The 21,954-nt window shown below is 45.0% G+C and overlaps 1 protein-coding gene and 2 pseudogenes across 1 annotated transcript in view; 1 reads left to right on the top strand and 2 right to left on the bottom strand.

The window, feature by feature from the left end:
- Positions 1–21,954, top strand: part of PPP1R14C (protein phosphatase 1 regulatory inhibitor subunit 14C) — an 85,616-nt gene that overhangs the window by 31,333 nt on the left and 32,329 nt on the right. The window lies entirely within an intron of this gene.
- On the bottom strand, positions 3,743–3,949 carry LOC112919379 (small nuclear ribonucleoprotein G pseudogene; annotated as a pseudogene).
- On the bottom strand, positions 10,558–10,625 carry LOC112919550 (U4 spliceosomal RNA; annotated as a pseudogene).

Raw genomic sequence — 21,954 nt, 5'->3', positions numbered from 1 at the left:
TGTGCCTTGGAACAACAAGTTATTCAACCTCTCTATTTGCCCAACTATAAAATGGAAATAATACAGGCATGCACCTACCTTATAGGTGCGTACCCCCTTATATAGTAAATGAGATAATATGATACGTGTAAAGTGTACCGTATAGTACCTATCACCAACTAAGCACAATATAATTGTGGAAATCTATAAATACCCACTTAAAGCGTAAATATTCTGCTGGTTTGTGGGTGATAGCTTTCATGATTACTGTGGTAACATAGAATTTGCACTTTTGAAAGGGAATGATTTTTTTTTTTTTTTTGGTATGAGTTATCTTGGACTATTAGCAAGCAGCTGTGGCTAATGTTAGTTATAAATTTCAGTTGAATTTTCTATAGTACAGTTAGCCCTAAAATTATAAAAAGGAAAATGAGTTGGTGAAAATGGGTTTATAAATTCAACTTTATCTCTCTACCTTGACAGAAAAGAAATAGAATGGAAAATAAAATTTTGTATTTTGTCTTAGGATTTCAGGCAAGTTAATGTTCAGAAAAGTGCTTCCAAATGTCATGGTATATAGAGTCATTACAAACCTACTCTCTAACATCTGAGTGGGGGTTTACCTGAGTCATCAAACTGGGTATTTCTTGAAATAAGTGAATGAAGGGAAAAGTTACAGTGGTTTATATAAAATTCATCTTGATGCAAACAGTTAAAAGCCATTTTAATTTATTTTAATTTAATTTTTAAGCCTATTTATCTTAAACATCTTAGGAAGAAAACCATCTTTGAAAAAGATGTGCTATGGTGTAATGCCCACTTTTTGACTCTTCACAAATTTCTCATGTTTTGAATGGTCCATTTTGATGTCAGGTCAGTGATTCTTCAGGCTCTAGAAGATTAGTTGTCAAAAGTTGATGAGCTAAATTGGGCAGGTTAAACATAATGTTCTTCTTTGATCTAGATGGACTCAGAAGTTAATGTCTGGGCTCTCCAGGAATGAATTTGCAGGTGTGCTCACGTGTTGGAGTGTAGTAAATGCTGGAGGTGGTGCTCAGGTGTCCCAGGTAATATGTGATGCTCAACATTTGGCCTGTTCCTATGTTGAGCTAGAGAGACTTTTAGGTGGAGCTGGAGCATGGAGGAGCCCTCTTTCTTGCTGGCTCTGCCTCCCGCTCACAGGCAAGTCTGATTTCTGGATGAATCCCTGAACTCACCTTCTGGTGAATATGGAAGTCTGTCCCTATGTACCCTCCCCCACCCTTCCCTCCATGACAACAGGGTGTGATTCACCACAGCTAGTGTTTAAGTGACATCATCTCTGCAGGTTTTGAGCTTCTCTCTGCCAAAGATGTAGATAAGAGACCCCTGTTTTGTCCAGGAGCCCCCACTCCCAGTTTAGGTCAGTTTTCTGCACTAGAAAGAAAGGCTTCTTTGGAACAGCCACGGCACTGGTTTATTCACTGTTGTATCTCAGAGTGTACATAGTGACTCACATGTGGCAGGTGCCCCAGAGGATTTGTGAATGAACTAATAGATGAATGAATTTATGTCTTTGAGCAGACCAAAGCTGGGCACACTCGGCCCAGCTGGGAGATGCAGGAGCAAGAAGTCAGGGTCCTGACTCATCCACCATGGCTGGGGATGGCCGGTTCCCCTTTCATGCCCTTGCTTCCTTGGCAGGGCAGCCGGCAACTTCTCTCAGCTGACCAGGCCACCCGTGGTAGGGCCTTGGCTGTCACACTGTGCTGCAGGCTTTTCTCCGTTTTAATTCCAGATTTTTGTTACCCATTCCTAATTTCCAACGTATGTGTTCTTCACTTCCCTACCTCTTGGGTTAGTTGGGATATTTATTTGGCTTATTTATTTATTTTTTTTAATTTAACTTCTTTCTGTGTCACTTTCCTTGCCTAGGAAATGACAGCAGTGGTGCCACCTGTCACATGGAGCTCTGGGGGGGATGCAGGGAATGACTGCATGGGAGCACTTAGGAAAGTGCCTGCAATAGTTCTGATCTCTGAGTCACCCACACTGTCCTCGTACACATTCACAGCTGCTCCTCCGGAGGCCCAGGCCACCAATCCTGTACTCTTGGCCTTGCCAGCCACCTCATTGCTTTCCTGATTTTGTTCAGCTTGCTGGGGGGACCCACCTCACAGCACCCATAGACATTTTCTAGCAACAGTTCACTGTATCCCTCACACTTAGCGCACTGATGGATAATGCATACCAATAAGTACCTGTTGATTGGAAGATGTTGAGGTTCTAGCCTAGCCCCCTCCTGGGGATTCCAGGTTCCACTGTGTAAGGCTGCTGTTGCATGGTGGTTCTACAGCTTCCTGTCTATGATAGGAATCTAATGATCATTTATTATCCTGGCAATCAATGACAAGTCAGCTCACTGTGTTGGTCAATATAGGCTAGGTTGTGTTGTAGTCAGGAGCGACCCAAAATTTCAACAGCTAAAAATAATAACATCTGATTTCCCATTCAAGCTGTGTATGCAGTGTTGACTGGTGTGGGGGTTCTGCTCCTCACCGTCAGTCAGGGTCCCAGACCCATGAGAGTCCATCTGGAAACATGCTCCTATAGCAAGGCAGGGCAGGGGCCCTGAGAGGTACCCAATGGTTCCAAAAGCTTCCACCAGAAAGCACACACATCACTCCTACCTTCTAGTTCATTGGCCAAGGCAAATCTTACTCCACATCTAACTTTAGAGGGAGAAGCAAAACAGACTTACCGTGTATCTGGAAGGGGCCGCTAGAGTACTTGTGGCCAGAGAGTGATTTTTGCTGGTAAAGGAAGTATTGCCTAATTATTACTGTTGCTTTTCAAAAGAATTGTTCCATGACACATCTCCATCCTCATTTAAAATAATTATTTTATTTAGTCAGGGGGAAAAGACATTAATCCCAGGGAGCTTAACAAATAGAGATTTCCTTCATCATGGTCTACCAAAGCTCTCAGGAACAATTAACTCATCCACTTTGAAGGAAATAACTATCTGTCTGAAAAGAAAATGTCCTAAGTAATTTAGAGGTGGGCCCCCAAGGGGAGTGATTTACGTGAAAAGTCCCTCAGTTAACTTGATTATTTTATGGGGCTTTTGCTGAGACCTTTTGTGTGTTCGGAGTTTATATGGCCTTTAATCCTGACTCTTATGTAGGCTGTCATTGTGTGGATAAGCTCGTGCTTCAGTAATCATCGTAGAAGGCATAAATAAGCCACTGGGGGACTGGCCCCTCTGTGCTTAGCACTGAGCTAGGAGCTGGGGTTCTATGGTTATATGGTAGGGTGGCTAATGAACAAAATGATGGTGGTTTGAGAGAAAGAAAAGAAAAGGGAAGTGCTCCAGAGAATAAGGAAGAGAAATAGGGAGCAGGGAAGGGCCCCCTCCAGAAGATTCTAGAAAGCTGAGAAATCAGCTAGCCTGGGGTAAAGAGGAGGGCCAGGGATGGGAAACCATTATAGGTCATATGGCAGCAGAAGCTGGAGACTTGGAGAACTTTGTGGGTTAATTCAGGGAGTCAGAATTTTAAGCTTAGTTAGAAAGCATTGAAGCAGAGGAATGAGGTGATCAGATTTGGATTTTATTTTATTTTATTTTATTTTATTTTATTTTATTTACTATTACAAAAGCTTATTTAACAAAAGAGTTCAAAATGACAATGTGCACAACCTGATTTTTATACCCCAGCAAAACAGGTGCTGTGGAGGGGGACGTGCAGAAACAGTTGATACTGCTTGTGAACACAACCATTGTTTATGCTCGAGCCAAGGCTTCTATGATAGCGGTACTGCTTCCTCCCATTACCATCATTCCCACATTGTTCTGCTGCCTACTGGTTGCCATACCCACGCGTTCATCCATCAAAAGATTCATAAAGGGACCAGATCCCTTCAGCATTCCTTGGCCGTGTCTGCCACAATTTAATTGTGACCATAACTTGTTGCCCATAAATTCTTTCATCTCAGTAGAGTAGTTTTGCTTAAAGTGTCTGCTTGGCGAGCTCAAAGATGCCTCAAAACAAAATGCCTTGAATTTTAAAATTTAACTTATGCTTGATTTGTTCATTATTTTTTACATGCCTTTCTTCATGGTATGATTTACATTTCCACAACTAATTACTCTTTGCAGTATTTCTGTCTTAAACTTCAAGTTATATTTTACACTGAATAACCACATTTAAATCTGATCATCTCCAGTATTTTTTCACTCACACAGACAACTTAGCAATGTGAGAAAACTAAAGTAGAATATTATACTCTAACGCAGATTCAGTTACGGGGGGGGGGGGGGGGGAGAGAGATCTGTTTATTATGGGGGCTTATTTGTTTCATTAGGTGATTGCTACAATTTGTTGTCAGAATTTAACTTTGTATGTATGGACTTAAAGCATTAAGGGTTCCTAATTTAGAACAGATCAATCAACTTTTGGTTTTGTTGGTTTTATGGTGAGATAATCTATTTATTCAAATCTTCCTTCTTTTGGTAATAGCTTATCAGATGGTCAGACAAATGTGTATACAGCACCTTCTGAAACCTGTAAATTTTGTTCCTGAATGATTGAAGGCAGATTAGAATTTTGAAACGGCCTGTGTGGCTGCTGTGTGGGGAATGGGAAGCTGAGCTGGCAGTACCAAAGGTCAAGAGAGAGTTAGGAGGTGGGAGGGGGTCATGTGGTCTGGACCAAGGTGTTTGCGATGGGGATGGGGTGAGGTGGGCCATGCAGTGCTCTTTGGAGGTAGGATTGACAGGACCTGCCAGCGGATGGGTGTGATGTCTAGCAGGGAGGCAACAGTGGTCCTTTGCTGGGGGCATGCTGTCCTGGTGAGCAGTGTAACCGAGAGACAAGAATGGAGATCAGAAGCTTGATTGGTGGTGAACAGAGCAAAGGGAGCCACCTCCTTACAGGATATTTTAATTACCCTTTGTTCGCTCACAAAATTCCCACTTCTTTGAGTTAGTTTTTCTGGATATAACTGAAATCAATCCTTGAGGGCCTGTGCAATCCGTTTCCCCCAAAAGTGCCAGATGAAGAGCGATACATTTAAAGTGTTTTGCATTCACTCCCTATTGCCCTATATTTCTTTCTGTTGACACAGTGCCCACTCAGATAGTGGTCATAATGCGATAGAGAAGATTTGCTGTGTTCTTTGATGACTTAATTGACATCCTCATCCCGTTTTTCATGGTCATGGTTATTGGATTTGAGGGGGGGACTCTGGTCTCTTGATTGGATAAGGAAGATACCTGAGTGTCCCTGATTAAATTTGGCACCAGTTCGAGTTTCTCATGGAGGATTAGGAAAATACCCAAGTCTCATCTGCAATATATTACCAAACCATCTTGTATGTCAGAGGGCTTTTCTGGTGGTGGCTAAGCTCATCAGGTTGATATTGATTGTTTTAGCTTCTCTTTCAGTGGGAACATTTTCTGACTTCACATTCTGGGCCCCTCCTATTTGGAACCCTTAATACCTTTCTTCAGACCAATACTGAATACTTTATTTTCCCCACATACCTCTGGAAAGAGTTTGAAAGCCACAGACACCTTTACATCAGCAACAAAAGCTTGGAATCTTAATTTTGGCTGGTTCTCTACTGAATCTTACAGTGACCACCCCATCTCCACATCGGCCCCCCACCCCTGCCCCGCTTCATCCTAGTTCATTGAATTGAATCACAGAGATCTGTTCTGGATTCCAGTCCCCTACTTCCTCCGCTCCTACCAGAACACCTCCAGGAAGCCACAGGAAGGTGAAGGCCAAGAAGGTCACTGTTTGTTTTTTAAGATTTTATTTATTTATTCATGAGAGACACACAGAGAGAGGCAGAGACAGAGGCAGAGACACAGGCAGGGAGCCTGATGTGGGACTCGATCCCAGGACTCCAGGATCATGCCCTGGGCCGAAGGCAGGTACCAAACCGCTGAGCCACCCAGGGATCCCCAGCGTCACTGTTTAGCAGGGCTCTTAGCTGAATCTTTGTTTCCCATTTTGCTTTCAGGTTAAAGAGGGAAGAAAGATAGTTTGGTTCAAACCACCTTTAGGTCAAGCTGCCTGCCTGACCCAGGACAAATCCTATAACCTCCCAAAGTCTTCATGTCCTCATTTGTAATAATAACACCTGCTACAAGCGTCGAGATGAGAAATAATTAAACTCTCGATTGTAAGAGTTATTGGCACAGTGCCTGCTACAGTGGTAGTAATATGAACTATTATTATTTTGAAAAGGAGAGGACCATCTTACCCAATTTGGTACTTCTTGACGAGACCTAGGATCATACTTGGTGATAATTTGTGTTTTATACAGTTTTCTTAAAATAAACACATTGGCTCTAAGTCACTCGTTCATAGCTGATTCGTGGTTCAAGACTTTGTCTTTTTTATTATTAATCAATAGACATAATAGTTGCTGCTCTGGGACTGATTTACTGATTCTTAGAGGGTGTAGATCAGGTGGTTACTAAGCAGTCATCTGGACAGAGGCCAGGAGCCCTGAACAGCTGCATAATAAAACCTATATTTTGAGCTCTGTAGACAAAGGCATTGCTCAGGTATGATAAGGAATTTGGACAAAGACTGATCTGTTTTCTGGCCAGGGCCAGCTGTTGGCTTCCTCAGACTTATTGTAGCTCTCGTTTGTGAAGCATTTACTAGAGGGCGGACACTGTGTTAGGCAAAGGACACACTGTTTAATCCTTGGGACAGCCCAGCAAGGAAAGTCCTATTGTTATTTATTCCCATTTTAGGGATGAGGACATAGAGGTGCAGAGAGCTTCAGGTCACACAGCTTGTGATTGGCAGAGCTGGGGCCACACCCCTGGTGTGCTTGGCTTAAAGTCTGTTTCCCATTGAGAAAATAGGGACGATTGGAGGCTCCACACACATTGCTCACCTCCTGGTGCTGTAGATGAGCTGCCTGCAGCCCAGGAAAGGCACCTTCACTTCTGCAGTGGACTCCGCCCTTCTTGCCTACTCAGGGATAGTGTTCTGGTAATTTCTCCTCACTTTCCTGCATCTGTCACTCCCTGCAAAGCATAAACATGCCATTATTTTTTCATCCTTAAAAAAAAAACAAAGAAAATTCTTTCTTGACTGCACTTCCTCCAGTGAGCAACCCTTCTCTTTTCTTCAAAACACCTTGAGAACGTTTTTGACACAGCAGCCCCCCTCTTTTGCAAGGGGTACATTCCAAGACCTGTCGTGGCTGCCTGCAGTTGTGCACAATACCAAGCCCTGCACGTACAGTCTTTTTCCACTATGCATACCTACTTGTGGTAAAGTTTGATTCATATGTTAGGCATGATAAAGGTTCGCAACAAGAACTAATAATGAGACAGAACAGTTACAACAATATACTGTGATAAAAGTTCTGTAGAGGTGGTCTCTCTCTGTCTCTCTCTTTCTCACCATATCTTATTGCACTGCACTCACCCTGCTTCTGGTGATGTGTGAATTGATATGATGCCTGCGTGATGAGATGAGGGGAGGCGAGTGACGTAGATGTTGTGACATAGTGTTAGGCTGCTCTTAACTTTCTGCTGCTTGGTCAGAAGGAGGGTCATCTGCTTCTAGACTGCAGGTGACCACGGGTTTTTGAAACTGCAGATGGTAGGTGGGATGACTGCATTCTTAAACACCAAACCTGGTCCCAGTCTCCCATTATATCTTGAACTGACTCTGGTTTCCATCCCAGCACTGCTCCGAAGCTGCTTTGTTAGGTAACGATGACTTCCATGTTGTTCAATCCAATGCCCTAGGCTTGGTCCTTGTCTTACTTTCAGGGTTTGGTGCGGTGGATCTCATTCCCTCCTCCTTAAGGCAAGTTCTTCTTCTGGCTTTCCAGCCACCAAACTTTTTCCAGGCCCTTTGCTGATTCTCACACTTTTAAATTTACCCAGAGGTAGCCTCAGGGATTAGCCCTCCAACCCCTATGTACATTGCACCCTGATTATAATAGCCAAGATATGGCAGCAGCCTGTGTCCGTTGGTAGTTGAATGGGTGAAGAAGATGTGGTATTTATACGGAATATTACTTAACCACAAAAAGAATGAAATTTTGCCATTTGCCATGGACCCAGAGAGTATTATGCTAAGTGAAATAAGTCAGAGAAAGACAAATACCCTGGGATTTCATTTATATGTAGAATCTGAAAAACACAATAAATGGATAATAATGAAACAAAAGAGACTCATAGATACAGAGAACAGTGCAGTGGTTGCTAGAGCAAGGTAGGGATGGGGAGGGGGGATATGGGTAAAATAGGTAAAGGGGAGCAAAAGGTACAAACTTCCAGTTATAAAATATATAAATAACATGCAGGGATACAATGTATAGCATATAGGAATATAGTTAGTAATATGTGGCAACTTTGTATGGTGACAGATGGTAGCAACATTTACCATGGTGATCACTTTGTAATGTATATAAATGTTGAGTCACCGTGTTGTACACCTGAAACTAATACAATATTGTATGTCAAGTTGACTACAGTTCAATAAAAAATATAAATTAAAAAAATTACTTGGTGGTAGATATTTGCTATTCTTTGGCAAGTGAAGAGGAAAGTCTACTCATTTAAGTACTAATGCACATTGAATATAATTATTGACAAGAAATTTAAAGGTGAGACAGCCATTTCATAAATATAATAATTGATCCAAGAGGCTGTCTGTCTCGTCTCTCGATCGATGAAGGCAAGAGTTATAAAAAGAATATGTGTCTACTTTCCCTCTGCATTTTCTTTACTTATACACCTAGAGCAGTTGCTATTTATAGCCTGTCTTACATAAACCTACATGACCACTTTATCTCCAATTCTAGGTCAATTTCAAGAGGAAATTAAGTATTCATGCATTTACATGAGTTCCTCTTATTCTTAACCTCAGTATTATAGAAAATGTGTCTAAAGGTAGTTCTAGGCCTAAGTATTTTATTTTGGTGAGAGCTTCAGTTTATTCACTCAATAAAAATTCACTGCACATGCATGTGGGCTGGATACACATAAGGCTTACAAAATAAACAGAACACGGTCCCTGCCCTCAAGGAGCTTTTCGTTTGCTAGCAGAGACAACAGATACACACCTTGATGGGTTATACTGGGCTAGTGATCATGATGAAATTTAATGTGCTAATGACTGCAGAGCTGTGGGAGGCCAGAGGACAGGAGATCCAGGTACTAATGCAGTGTCAGGTCATGGGCAGTGGTCATCCCAAATGACCTTCAGCACATCCCCTGTTGTGCACTGGATACGGAGGATAGAAGGCTTGAGATCCTTCAGCCTAGGCCCTGTCTGGGCTACAGGACCTGTCTCTGTGAGTAGAGAAATGAGATTCTCCTGTTGTATGGTATAGAGGCTGAGGACTGTAGTCGTGGTAGACATTCACTTTCTAAATAAGAGTACCACCAAAGCCTTCAGAAGGGAATCATCACAATATATTGTTATCATGGCTGCTGAACTACTAACTGGGCTGCTTGGAACAGCCTAGAGGTTGGCAAAGATTTATGGTCATTTGGGGTAACAGGGCAGTCATAAATCGTCAACCCTGCTTGCCTTTATAACAATCGAATTAGCTTGCTAGTGCAATGAGCCATTGGGGCTCAGAATAAATCATGCAGTCGGTCACTCAACAGACAATTATGGAATGCCCACTAGGTGTGAGCCATTCTGTTTTCCTCTCTCATTTATGTCAAAAGTTAGCAGAGGAGCCGGGCATCAGATTCTTGAGTCTTAATTTCTGTTCCAAGGATTCTTTTGTTTTTTATTTTTATTTTTTTGTTTGAGTATGTCATCTTTAATCCAAATTGTTCCCTGCCCGGAAAAAATTAAATAAGATTTTGGGACATACTTGACCACGTAACACCTCTTTCTGGGAATAAAAATGTAGATCGGTATAAGGCATTTGCACCTTTGTTATTGGCCACCGTTTTTTTCCTTTAAAAAATAGATCTGTAGTTCAATCAGTTGGCTTGTAGAAATTAAAAATAAAGCATGGCATCCCTTTCTGTGCATCTGCCGTTACTTGTGTTCTAAAATGAGTGTCTATTCCAGTAGCAAAAGTGACAGATGTAGATGAGGTAACAATTTGCCGTCTTCCTAGCTGAAGCTTACTTTGAGATTGAATCAGAATACCAGAATCGGCGTTTTTGGAGTTATATTTTCTGCTACTTGCCTGAAATCAAAGGTGAAACTCTGTCTTAATCAGGGCTGAGAGCATCTTGGAAGACAATGAGAATTTCTAGGCACAAGGAAGGTCTGGATGCTCTCTTTTTTTTCCTCCCTGCCCCCATAAACATAACCTCCCACCCACCACAATCTGAGGCTCGAACACCTGCCACTGGCTTCACCTGCTTCACCCTTTTAGTTCCCCGGGTACATAACCTTGGGGAGGGGCGGGGGTGGGGGGCTCAAATCTCACTCCAGTGTTTGCGAGGATTACCTCCTGGACTTGCTTTCCTCAGATCTCAGAGAGGGAAAGGATAGGGGGTATTTTGCAGGGGGTGGAAAAAGTCAGGAGAGCCATAGGCTCAGTTCTGGCCTGTTGAATTCAAGCAGGACTTGCTACAGATCCAATTCAATTAGCAATAACTGCGCCTCGGATAAACCTCATTGGCTATGATACTGCCACTGCGCAAAGCTTACAGATCCAATTCAGGTGAAGACTGACCTTCTAGCTCCTGGTGTTTATCTAGGAAGTGATGCCGTGTGCCTCCTTGCATTGGCGGTCACTCCCAGGAGATCCACACCAGTGGATCTCTGGCTCCAGAGGGCACTTGGCTGGTGTGTAGAAGGCAGTAAGTGTTTGAATTGTATTGAGTGTTGGCTGCTTGCCTGGAATCTGGGAGATTAGGGAGATGGATGCAGGTGGCCCTAGAGTTAAAGGATTGTTTTATAGGATTGGCAAATTGCTGATTTCCAGACTGTTATGGGATGTCTGGTGGTGGGTATCCAAGTAGTTGAAGCATTGCTTTCCAGTGTAGAAACAATCTGGTTATGACATCTGTCTCCCTGTTGCTACAGGCTAAGAGGAGGAGGACTGGCTCTCGGGTTTTGCATGTGCTCTGGCTACAGGATGCCAGAAACCCGCCCTCTGCAGGGAGAGGAGGGCTGCTCCTTGGCGAGAGGTGTGTGAAGGGCTCGGTCCTGTGCCAGAACTTTGTTTCTCCTCCACATTCCCACTGACCTCGTCTCATCTTGTGTGTAAGACCTGGGCAATTACAAACGCAGAGAAAGATGGGTCTTTTGAGTCCTTTTCAAAATGGAGGCCCCAGCAGGAGCCAAGGAGCACTCAGGTGAGCCCAGCAGTGCCATCTGTTCACAGAGGGTCTAGGAGAAGCAGAGATGAGCAGTGATTGAGCAACAGTGGCCTGGGGGCAGGGATCCATCCTCTTGTGGCTCTGACTTAGGATGAAACAGCCGGTTCTCACTTGTGTGACTGAGCTGTGCTTCCACAGCCGGGCAGGGTTCCACCATTTGCCTCTGTCTTGCTCCCCGAACTGTGGGGGGGGGGGGGCGGCGGTCAAATGTCTTGTTGATGCTGGAACCCTCAGCACCCAGCCCATAATGTAGAATGAAGGTTCTAAATGAGGAGTAGAAATAAGTGACCATATGTGAGGAATAGTGACGACTCCTTCCTGTTTTCACTTGCTGTCACGGAATGTCTTCCCTTTCTGCAAGACACTCAAAACCTTCCAAAGCAGTGGTTTGCAAACTTATTGGTTTGTGCATCCTCTGTGGCTCTTGTCACTTGTGTACACTCGGAGTTCCTCCTCCCACGTTGGGGTCCCAGATCTCTGGGCCTGCCCAGGGATCTGCATTTTTATTGGGCTGCACAGGGACTCCTGAGGCAGGTGTTCTGTGAGTCATGGCTTGAGAAAGAAAACTTCCTGCTTCTAGCTGCAGAGTGCTTTGGAAGTAGGCCCTTCAAGTGGGGAGTCAACAGTCGAAGAAGGAACTCTGACTCATTCCTGCTGCTTTGATCACACGCCTAGAATTTTCCACACCTTTGATTTCTTTTGTGCTACCCCATTGAGTCCTGTGGGGGACACTTTAACATTCTCTTCAGGTACACCCAGAGTATTCAGTGTCATGGTTGAAGCCAGTTGACATTTAAAAAATTGAGTCCTTTTATAGGAGAGCAGTAACAAAAAAAAAAAAATTACTAGACCTACAATTAAAAATCAGTTAAGTTTCCAAAGTACCAGATCTTAAATAAACTCTCTTTTAGCCTCAGGAGACTGGCAGTATATCACAGCCATTTCTCAAGATGTCAGGATCCTAATTACTTGCTTCTGTGGAGCAATTGGCCTTTTTTCCCTCTACTATAATCTTGAATCCTTCCTGCCCAAGACTTAAGGTTTATCCTTGGCACCCCAGGGTAGATCTGTCCGGTTCCTGTTTCCAGTCTTGGGAGCACTCCTTTCCCACTGTGGACTAGCAGGTAGTGTAGACTAGTACAGACACTGGTCCTTTTCCCAGACCCTGGTGGCCTGTCCCTTTGGATCATATCTGCAGGTGTGGATATGGGCTTCTCTGGGACAGGCGCAGAGAACAACAGTATTTACATAAACCGTCTCCACCATGTTTGTAACAGGTGAGGCTCAGGCCTCCATCTGGGGTTTAGCATGTCCTCTGGAAATGGATAGTCATTCCCAAACTGGCCCTAAAACCCTGAGTCCATTCATGTGTATTTCACAAAGGGCGGGTTCCATGGAAACTTGGAATCACCTCCTGGATTCCAGGTTGGTGAGTGCCTTGGCTATTTCTGATGGGCTGGGGTGCTGGAAGCCTTGACTGTGTAGCAGTGTCTCGAGGACTCTCTGGCTACCGCCCAGCACCACTGAAAGGCCTCTGCCATTATCTTGCTACTCCCAAAGTCACTGAAATCAGCAGGGACAAATCTTTTGCTCAGCACTGCTACATTCTGAAAGGCATGGCACATGTGTTGGCACAAGGCTGTACATATTGGGGTCAGGTTGTCTGAGTTTGAAACAAAGCCCTCAGCCCCCAAGTCAAGATACTCACACATTTCTGTGAAATAGTGGTGAGGATAATACCTAACTCAGTGAATTGTTCATTCCTGAATTCAAAGAATGATTATCAAAGGTTTACTGGGCACTGTGCAAAGGCACTGCCCTATGGACTTACAGATTAGGGACAGACACCAACAAATGTAAATTTTTACCTGTGTGGTACATGCAACAGAGAAGCACATGGTATTAGGCATACAGTTTCAGGGGTTGGGAGGTTGACCTTGAACAAGTGAGACCAAGGATTTTTTCCCTTAGAAAGTGATGCTGACTTCAGATAATAAGAGCATGCCACACATGCATGTGCAAAGGCTCTATGGAGGCCTACATGGGTAGCATGTTGAGAGATTGGGGACGGGCCAGGGGGTGCTGGCGTCCAGCACAGCTCATAGGCCGTGCTAGAAATTTTGGTTTTTAAGACTGATAGGAAATCACTGAAAGGTTCTCAGCAGGTTTTCAGTGTTCTTAAATTTGCTACCCTGGCTACTCAGTGGAGATTGGACAGAGGAAAGGATGAGAATGGATATGTGGCAGCAGTTGGGAGAGAACTGTAATAATTTAGGCAAGAGATGACTTAACGTAGATTTGGGGATAGTGGAAGAGGTAAAAACACAGATTCAGGAGCCATTTAAGCCAGAGAATTGATAGATTTGATGATGGATTAGATGAGGGGGAGAGAGGGAGGAGGGGTCAGGGGCCACGCTTCCTGGAATGGTGATGTTGCCTATGCAGAGTAGCACTCATTACATGGAAGTGATCATGGGAATTGCTTACGAAGCAGTGCTCCTTTTGGTCTGTTCATGTCACACAGAAGCGCTGGTTAAGTCACTTTTTTGGGGGGGAAGGGGGCTGTCCTTTCTTTCTGAGACTGGACTTTGACCGAAGGCAGTGAGGCCCAGGTGCCCAGGGACCTGCCCTCTGATCCCAGTGTGGCCCTTGGACCAAGAGCTCCTCTCTCCCCTCCCTCTACTCCTGTGTGAGGGAGGTAATGAAAGGAACTTCTGGCAAGTTCTCCTCCTCAGGCAGAATGTCCTGTTGGGTGGCCTGGAGCTCTCACTGTACCCTAGAAGGTACCTGAGTGGAAATTATCCCCATACACCCTCTTGGCATCCCCTCCCCTTCCCCTGCTTCACCTGTTGTTAAATTTTTTTTTTAATTTCTTTATGAGAGAGAGAGAGCAGGAGAAGGGGACAAGGGAGAAGCAGACTCCCCGCTGAGCAGAGAGCTCCATGTGGGGCTCTATCCCAGGACCCCGGGATCATGACCTGAGCTGAAGGCAGATGCCTAACTAATTGAGCCACCCAGACGCCCTCTGTTGTTAAAGCTAGTATTACTCTGGTGCATTTCTTAAAACTGATGAACCAATATTGGTAGCTCTTTATTAGCCAGACTCCAGAGTTTTCATTAGGGTTCACTCTTTGTGTTGTACCTCCTATGGGACTTGACAGTAATGACATTTATCCACCATTACAATGTCATACACTCTCACTGCCCTGAAGTGCCCTGTGCGTCACCTGTTCATCCCTCCTTTGCCCCAAGCCTTTGGCAACCACTGATCTTTCCACTGTCTCTATAGTTTTGCCTTTTCCAGAACGTCATATAGTTGGAATCGTATGCCGTATAGCCTTTTTAGACTGGCTTACTTCACTTAGCAATACGTTCCTCCATGTCTTTTGGTGGCTTGAGAACTATTTCAACAATAGTCTTTTACACCACAAGTGGACCGCACCTGCTGGTCTGCACCTGGCGGGCTCCATATGGGAATCACACCTTCTTTTCAGTACCTGGCATCTCTTCCTAATGGTGGTTCCGCCTCATCTCAGTCTTCTGCCTACCTGTCAACCCTGAACACATTTAACCATTGCAGATTTAGGAGCTTTCCCAAGGTGGGAGGTGGGCAAATGTCCACATTCAGTATTCTGTGTTCTGGAAATTCAATGCTCTGGTCACCCGGATTCCCATTGGAATGATTCAGTCGCGAGCAGTGTGGTAATGGGTTTGATGGTGTGGGAAGACTTTCTTCTAAGAACTGAGCTGTTGGGCATCTGCATGGCTTATCGGTTAAACGTCTGCCTTTGGTTCAGGTCATGATCCCAGGGTTCTGGGATTGAGCCCCGCATCAGGCTCCCTGCTCAGTGGGGAGCCTGCTTTTCCCTCCCCCTCTGTCCCTCCCCTTGCTTGTGCTCTCTCTCTCCTTCTTGCTCTCAAATAAATAATAATAATAATAATAATAATAATAATAATAATAATAATAAAGGACTGAGCTGTCACAGGCACTTGCGTTTGTGACACCCTGGTCTGAGTGTTTCCAGCCTAGAGAGTTCTGCTTGGCCCTGAAGCAGTTTTTCTAAAAAGGTGGGTATTGATCATCTTCTATCAGAAGACAGTCTCAGCCGTATTACTGAATGGATGGGAAGCAGGATGCAGCTAAGTGTGACTTCTTAGAAACAGGCTGCGCACCCATTGGCTCTTGCTCTCCTTGGGTGACACCAACCCTCTCTTCCAGAACAGCCCTTTATTCTCTCCCAGGTAGCGTGAGGATAGTCTGTTCAGTGTAACCAGAACCTTCGGGACATCCGTTAGGCCATGGCTAAGAAGCCTGTCCTTGCCATCTCTATGAACTGCCTTAGCTCTCACTTATTCAGATACCTTATTAGGTTACTAGCTTCTGATTTTCTTGTCACTTTGGCGTTGTTCATGACCAGCTGCGCATGTTTAGTGCTCAGATGCGGAAATGCAGAGCAAAGTGTTGGTGTTTCCAAAAAGTTCTGCCGCTGGGGGGGTTTGCTTATATTCCCCCCTCCCTTTAATCCTTGTGGTTTTGAACAAGTTGGTGATGTGTTAGGTCTTTACTTGCAATTTTCAGGCACAAGGAGTCTAAGATGCCCTGAGAGACATTTACATTAAATTTTTAAAAAGAAGGATCAGCTGGTCAAACGTGCTCAGAAACCTTAGCCACATATAAGGTTGTGTTACTGATCGTTCAGTTTGTGCGATGTGCCCAGGCACCATTGTGCTGGCTTTTTGTATTTGGCCCCATTTTACAGGCGTGGGAAACAAGGGTTAGGAGCGCGAGTGACCTTGCTCCAGCTCGCATAGGTTGTAAGTGGCAGGAATGCAATTGAACCTGGGTCTCTTTCCAACTCCGTGCAGCAAGGGGTCTCATCTGTGCTGAGAAGCAGGGCAGCCTGGGGCATATGTGGGAAGATGACACTTTCATTCCTGGATTCCCGTTCTGTGCTCTATTCACCTAAACTCCCTGGGGTCCTTTTTATCACAGAAAGACGTGGTTTCATGAACTATTGAGACCAAGGGCAGGACACAGAAGACTCATCTACCCTGACTCTGAGTCCTCTTTTTTTTAAAAAAAAAAAAAAAAAAAAAACCAAAAAAAAAAAAACAAAAAACCCCAAAATCCATGTCTGGAGAGCTATGCTTCTCTCTCCAGAGATACTCATTTGTGAAAATAAATTGCTACACGTTGGGATTTGGGAAGGACAGAGATTTGGCAGAGGCCAGCCTGGAGTAGCCCTTCAGTGAGGAACAATTTACATGGGGTGGGGGCAGGACGGGAAACGGGGTTCAGATCTGAGAAAGCACCTCCCTGGCTTGGCTCTGTGCTGTTCGGTTGCTTTCCCACGCAGCTCCTTTCCTTAGCTTTCTCAGCCTGGGCACCTCCTCACCCACATGCTGGCCCTCAGTCCCTAAGTGTGTGTCCCAGTGGCTCCCGCCCACGAATGTACTCACCTGCTGCTCCTGCTTAATAGATGTGCACCTGATACCCACACCTGGTGGGATGCTCTAGCCCCGCCAGCCTCGGGAACCCGTGGAGCTGCGTGTGTGCAGTCTGCTCTTCGAGGTCTGGATTAGCTGTGACCCAAATAAGAAGAGAATGTATATTGTGCTACTGTCGCCCGGTCTAAGGCCGTATTGTCTCTTACCAGGTGAATTCTGCTGCCTCCTACGTGGACTCTGTTCACGCCCATGCCTCCCACAGCCCAGGGTGATTCTTTTCAAAAGGTCAATCAGATCACATCACCACTGTGCCCAGACTCAGAGCAGCTTCTCTCTCAGAGGACATGTCAGTCTTTAGGGGGGCCTCACCCCAAGCCTACCACAGTGACCCCTGGCTCCTCGTAGCTTCTCTGATACACCTGGGCACTTGCTTCTCTCGCTCGATGTTTTCCTCCAGACATTGACATGGCTTCTGTCACTCTCTTCAAGGTCTATTATTCATCTGTTTTTCTCATCCTCTGTAAAATTCTAGGCTTGCTATTCCCTGTCCCTCCCCTGTGCCTGCTTTTTTCTTCAAAGTGTCTATTACCGTTTGCTATGCTGTAAATGGTACTTACATGTTTATTGTCTGTTGTCCCCTATTGGGGTTTGATCTCCACAAGAACAGGTTTTTTTTTTTCTGTTTTAAAGACTGTATTTATTTATTCATGAGAGACACACACAGAGAGAAGCAGAGACACAGGCAGAGGGAGAAGCAGGCTCCTTATGGGGAGCCTGATACGGGACTCGATCCCAGGACCCTGGGATCATGACATGAGCCAAAGGCAGACACTCAACCATTGAGCCACCCAGGTGCCCCAAGAACAGGTATTTTTGTCAGTTATTTGTTCTTTCTCTCTGGCATCTAGAAAGTGCTTGGTGGGTAGTAGGTATTCAGTCAATAGAGGTTGCATGGAACTGCCTTGTACTCTTAGCTTTTGCTGTAGATCTGCCTGGTTCTAGAATAATCTCACAAGACCAGCAGTGTGAATCTTTCTATCTATGAGTTGCTACTCATTTTGTATTGTTGATTGTTAGGCCAGCAGTTCTTCCCTGGGCTCCTATGACATGAAGCTGTGTCACAAGTCATTTGCTTAATGATAATAGTAAAAAGTACTAAGACAAGCAAGGGAACTATTGACAAATTAAAACATTTTATGGTGTTTGTAAAATAACATCAGTATTGCTCACTCATATCACATCATGTTTTCTTGACCAAGAGGAAAGGGGTGACGCTCTGTGTGGGGTGCTAGGTGAATGTGAGTGGTGACAATGGATGTCTTGTGGTTTTTCCCTTCTCTATGGCAGCTGGTCTGAGTGTTTCAGAAATGAACTTTAGCTGTGGGGTGTGTGGGATAAAGGGAAGTACAGACTTGCTCTTCTGAGTGGCAAGAATAGCATCCTCTGGGGCACCTGGCTGGCTCAGTTGGTTAAGCGTCTGTTTTCGGCTCAGGTCATGATCTCAGGGTCCTGGGATCAAGCCCACATCGGGCTCCCTGGTCAGCGGAGAGTCTGCTTCTCAGTCAGGGGTGGGCCCTTGCTCTTGTGCTCTTGCATGTTCTCTCTTTCTCTCTCTCTCCCTTTCTCAAATAAATAAATAAAATCTTGAAAAAAAAAAAAAGAAGAATAGCATCCTCTGTGGACATTATCTTAATTATCCCTTCACTACAGGATAAAGTTTGGTTAGGCTCTTTCTTTCTTTCTTTCTTTCTGGAAGAGTTTGGGAGATATTGCTCTTTGGCTCTGAGCCAGCTTCAACCCTAGAAGCTTATTTAAATTTTAAAATAAGTAGGTACTAGGGAAATACTAGTAGCATGGGATCATACCACTCACCAAGGGTGTTGGAGCTAGGATGACCTACACTTGTTTCCCCCACTTTGGTTCCCTGTGAAGCCATCCTATTCCAGCCCCTTGGAGTGCCCCAAAGGGAGAGAGAGATATTAAGATGTAAAACCTGACGTGTCTTAAAATATCTGTGGTATTTCTCTGCCTCTTAGTCGGCAGTTGGTGGGCATGGAGGCATCCAGTTTGGAAATCGTTTCCCCTCAGGATTTTGAAATGACTGCTCTCTTGCCTGATGATGCCAGTTCTCTGATTGCCTATGTGTGACCTGTTTCCTTTCTTGAATCCTGCTTCTAGGATCTCCTCCTCATCCCCAGTGTTTTGAAATCCCACAATGATGTATTGTAGGGGAGGCTAGGCTCTTTTTTCAGTGGAGAAGATTTCTTGCAGTTTCCAGGGCTAGTTTAAACATTTAATATTATAATATTTAAATAGGTACCACTTAAGACCAAGTATAACTCTTCACACTTATTTTCCAATTATAAAATCAAATTGAAATTGCGAATTAGCCATAAAGCACCCAGCCAATGGAATCCAAGCACACCATGTGAATTTAGTGTGATGGCTAATGTCACTCTTTTCAAGGTTAGGAAGGAGGCACAGCCCTGTCCCTGCGTGTCCTGTGAGAGATGTCTTCTGGCTTCACCTGGTGTGCAGATGTCACTGAGGTATAAATCTAATGGGTATTAAATCCATTTGGTATTGAATCTCTGACTTTTTCTTCATTAGCCCATGACAGTTAAAGTAATTCTGCTTGATGCCAATGTGTAAACACAGAGTTGAGTTATAGGTTAGAGGATGGTCATCCAGATGGTTCTTAGAATAAATATGCTTGCTTACAGAAATTTTTGGGATTGTCATTAAAGTGAAAACATGGAATGTAAATATTTTCATAGGGAATGCGTGGAATCCCTCAGATTCAACTCACTTCTGTTCTTTTTAGGTTCTTCCTAAGCCCATTTCCCCTGTGTGCTTGCAGCAGGGCGAGTGCTCAGAGGTGCTGGCTGTGGGAACAGACGGTCCCCACCCCTGCCCCAACTGCTCCACCTGTACCGCCTCGTGTCCCAGGGTCACAGGCTCTAATCCCGGGGCACTCACGTCTCTATTGGAGATGGAGACTGCTGACAACTGTGAGCCTCTGGCACTTCCAGGGAGCCGTTAGGCTGTGTGTCACAGAGCTGGAAAACCATAATCCATTTTCAAGCTGTTGTAGCTCAAGCACTCCCGCCCCCATCACTGCTGTGGAGAGAAGTGAGCATTTGTATTTCTTAAAAATATAAACACACTTGACACCACACTTGACACAGTTAATGGTGTAAATTTTCTGGCCAGTTAGAAGTGTGTGTGCTTGTGGTATATGAGTGTGTACACACACATGTGAGAAAGTGTGTGTGTGCATGGGAGAGGGTATGTGAGAGTGTGTGCATGCGAATATATGCACATGTGACAATGTGTGCATGAGTGTGTACAAGTATGTGCATGTGTGCATATGAGAGTGTATGCATATGAGTGAGTACGTGTCTGTGCGTGAGTGTGCATGTGAGTGTGTGTGTGCATGCGCATTTGAGAGGGTGTGTGTGCTCGAGGGTGTGTGTGTTGCCACAGGCCGGCCGTGCCTCGGGAGCCTGCGTGGGTGGCATGAGTGCATCCCCCCGTGCCCGGGCCTGTTGTGCACTCCTAGCCGTGGTCGCTGGCTCCAGGCTGCAGCTGCTGCCTGCACGGGCCCGACTCTGCCACTCAGCACTGCCATGTGTCCCTTTGTGGTGGCTGCGTGGGGGTCCCACGTCTGCTCTTGCGCTGCGGGGAGAGGGTATCGCAGATGGCTTAGGTCGGAGTTGCTTGTCGGTTGTGAACTGCCCTCAAGGCTCCAGACGTGCTCCCTATTACTGCATTTTCCTCCACCACCTCTTAGCCTCAAAACGTAGACCTTCTCCTACCTTTTCCTTTTCCCTCATCCACTGCCCAGTTCATCAACAAATGCCATCTGTTTTCCCTCCCTGTTACTCACGGTTTAACATCTTTTCATTCTTGCCACAACTCATTCAAGCCCGGGTGGCTCACGCTGGGATGAGTGTGTGCTTGTCCACAGCCTCCTCATCTCCCCACCTCCTCCCCTTTGCTCGCGGCCCTGCGAATCGGCCTGCTCCCCTTCCAGCATTTCCTACCCTTGCTCTAGAACCTTCCATGGGCTAGTCTCTGCAGGATGAGGGAAGACTGCTGCCTGCAGTGTGATGGACTTTGTCCTTGACAGTATTTTCAGGAATTGTTAACCAACTTTTAAAATAATGTGATATTTTTCTATTTAAAATCTGTATTTTCAGCTTCTCCTGAAAAGATAGAAAATCTGGCAGCACTAAGCACATGTTCTCAAAAGGAAGGTCACAATGGGCAGGAATGGAGTGTTCTGTGCTGTCTTTCTTGGGGGCATGTTTTCTCCAATTTGCCACGCTCCCCACTCCTCCCTATGGCACCCCCAGGCAGCCTTAGCACACATTTCTGTTACCTGTCTGCTCACCATAGGCATTAAAATTGGCAGCACAGGGCCGTCTGACTCCCAGGCCGAGGACCTTTCTACACGCCATGTTTACGACACACATTGTATTTTTGCCTCCTGTGTACCATTTTGCTTTCTGTGGTTGTTCTCCCTTTCCCCACAACCCTGTCCACTCTGCATGGCCAGCTTACACACTCCTTAGTGAAACCCATCTCGGCAGCCCTTGGTGGAAGTCTTCTCTTCCGTTAATTACTAAAGCACTTGGGGTTTGTCTTTCTCTTTTGCTGCCATCGCATGTTATTTTGTTTGGAGCCAAGACTGACAGTCCCTCCCGGACAGAGTCCACAATGCTTTGCATGTAGTGGATTCTTAACAGATGTATGATCAGAAAGATGCGTGGTCATGATTGAGGGGCTTGTTCTGTGGGTGCCAACAGGAAGGCCTCTGACTAAAGCAGGGATATGTTAGCTGGTGACTTGGCCCAGGGACCTTGAAGAGATTGTTTCACTTACTGTCACCATAACCACTGTTTTGAGATCTATTTTTAATGTGGTGAAGTTCTCAAATGCAACTAAACACTAGCACATCAGAGAGAGATGTGGCTGTAGTTACTCCCTTGTCTATGATGTCATCTATCACTAAAGTTCTTTATTCAGTGATTACTGTTGAATACATTAAATAGAGCTTAAGATGATGTCAGTTGAATGTAGAATATTTCTACACTCCTCATTGAAAATTGTAAATACCAAATATACATGGGATTCAATATGTGATACTGGCTCAGTATTTGCTCCCCAGGACTCTCCCACATGTACCTCCATGGCCCACG

Source organism: Vulpes vulpes, chromosome 1, assembly GCF_048418805.1.
Source record: "Vulpes vulpes isolate BD-2025 chromosome 1, VulVul3, whole genome shotgun sequence".
NCBI lineage: Eukaryota > Metazoa > Chordata > Mammalia > Carnivora > Canidae > Vulpes > Vulpes vulpes.
This window is presented reverse-complemented; position numbering and strand designations above follow the sequence as displayed.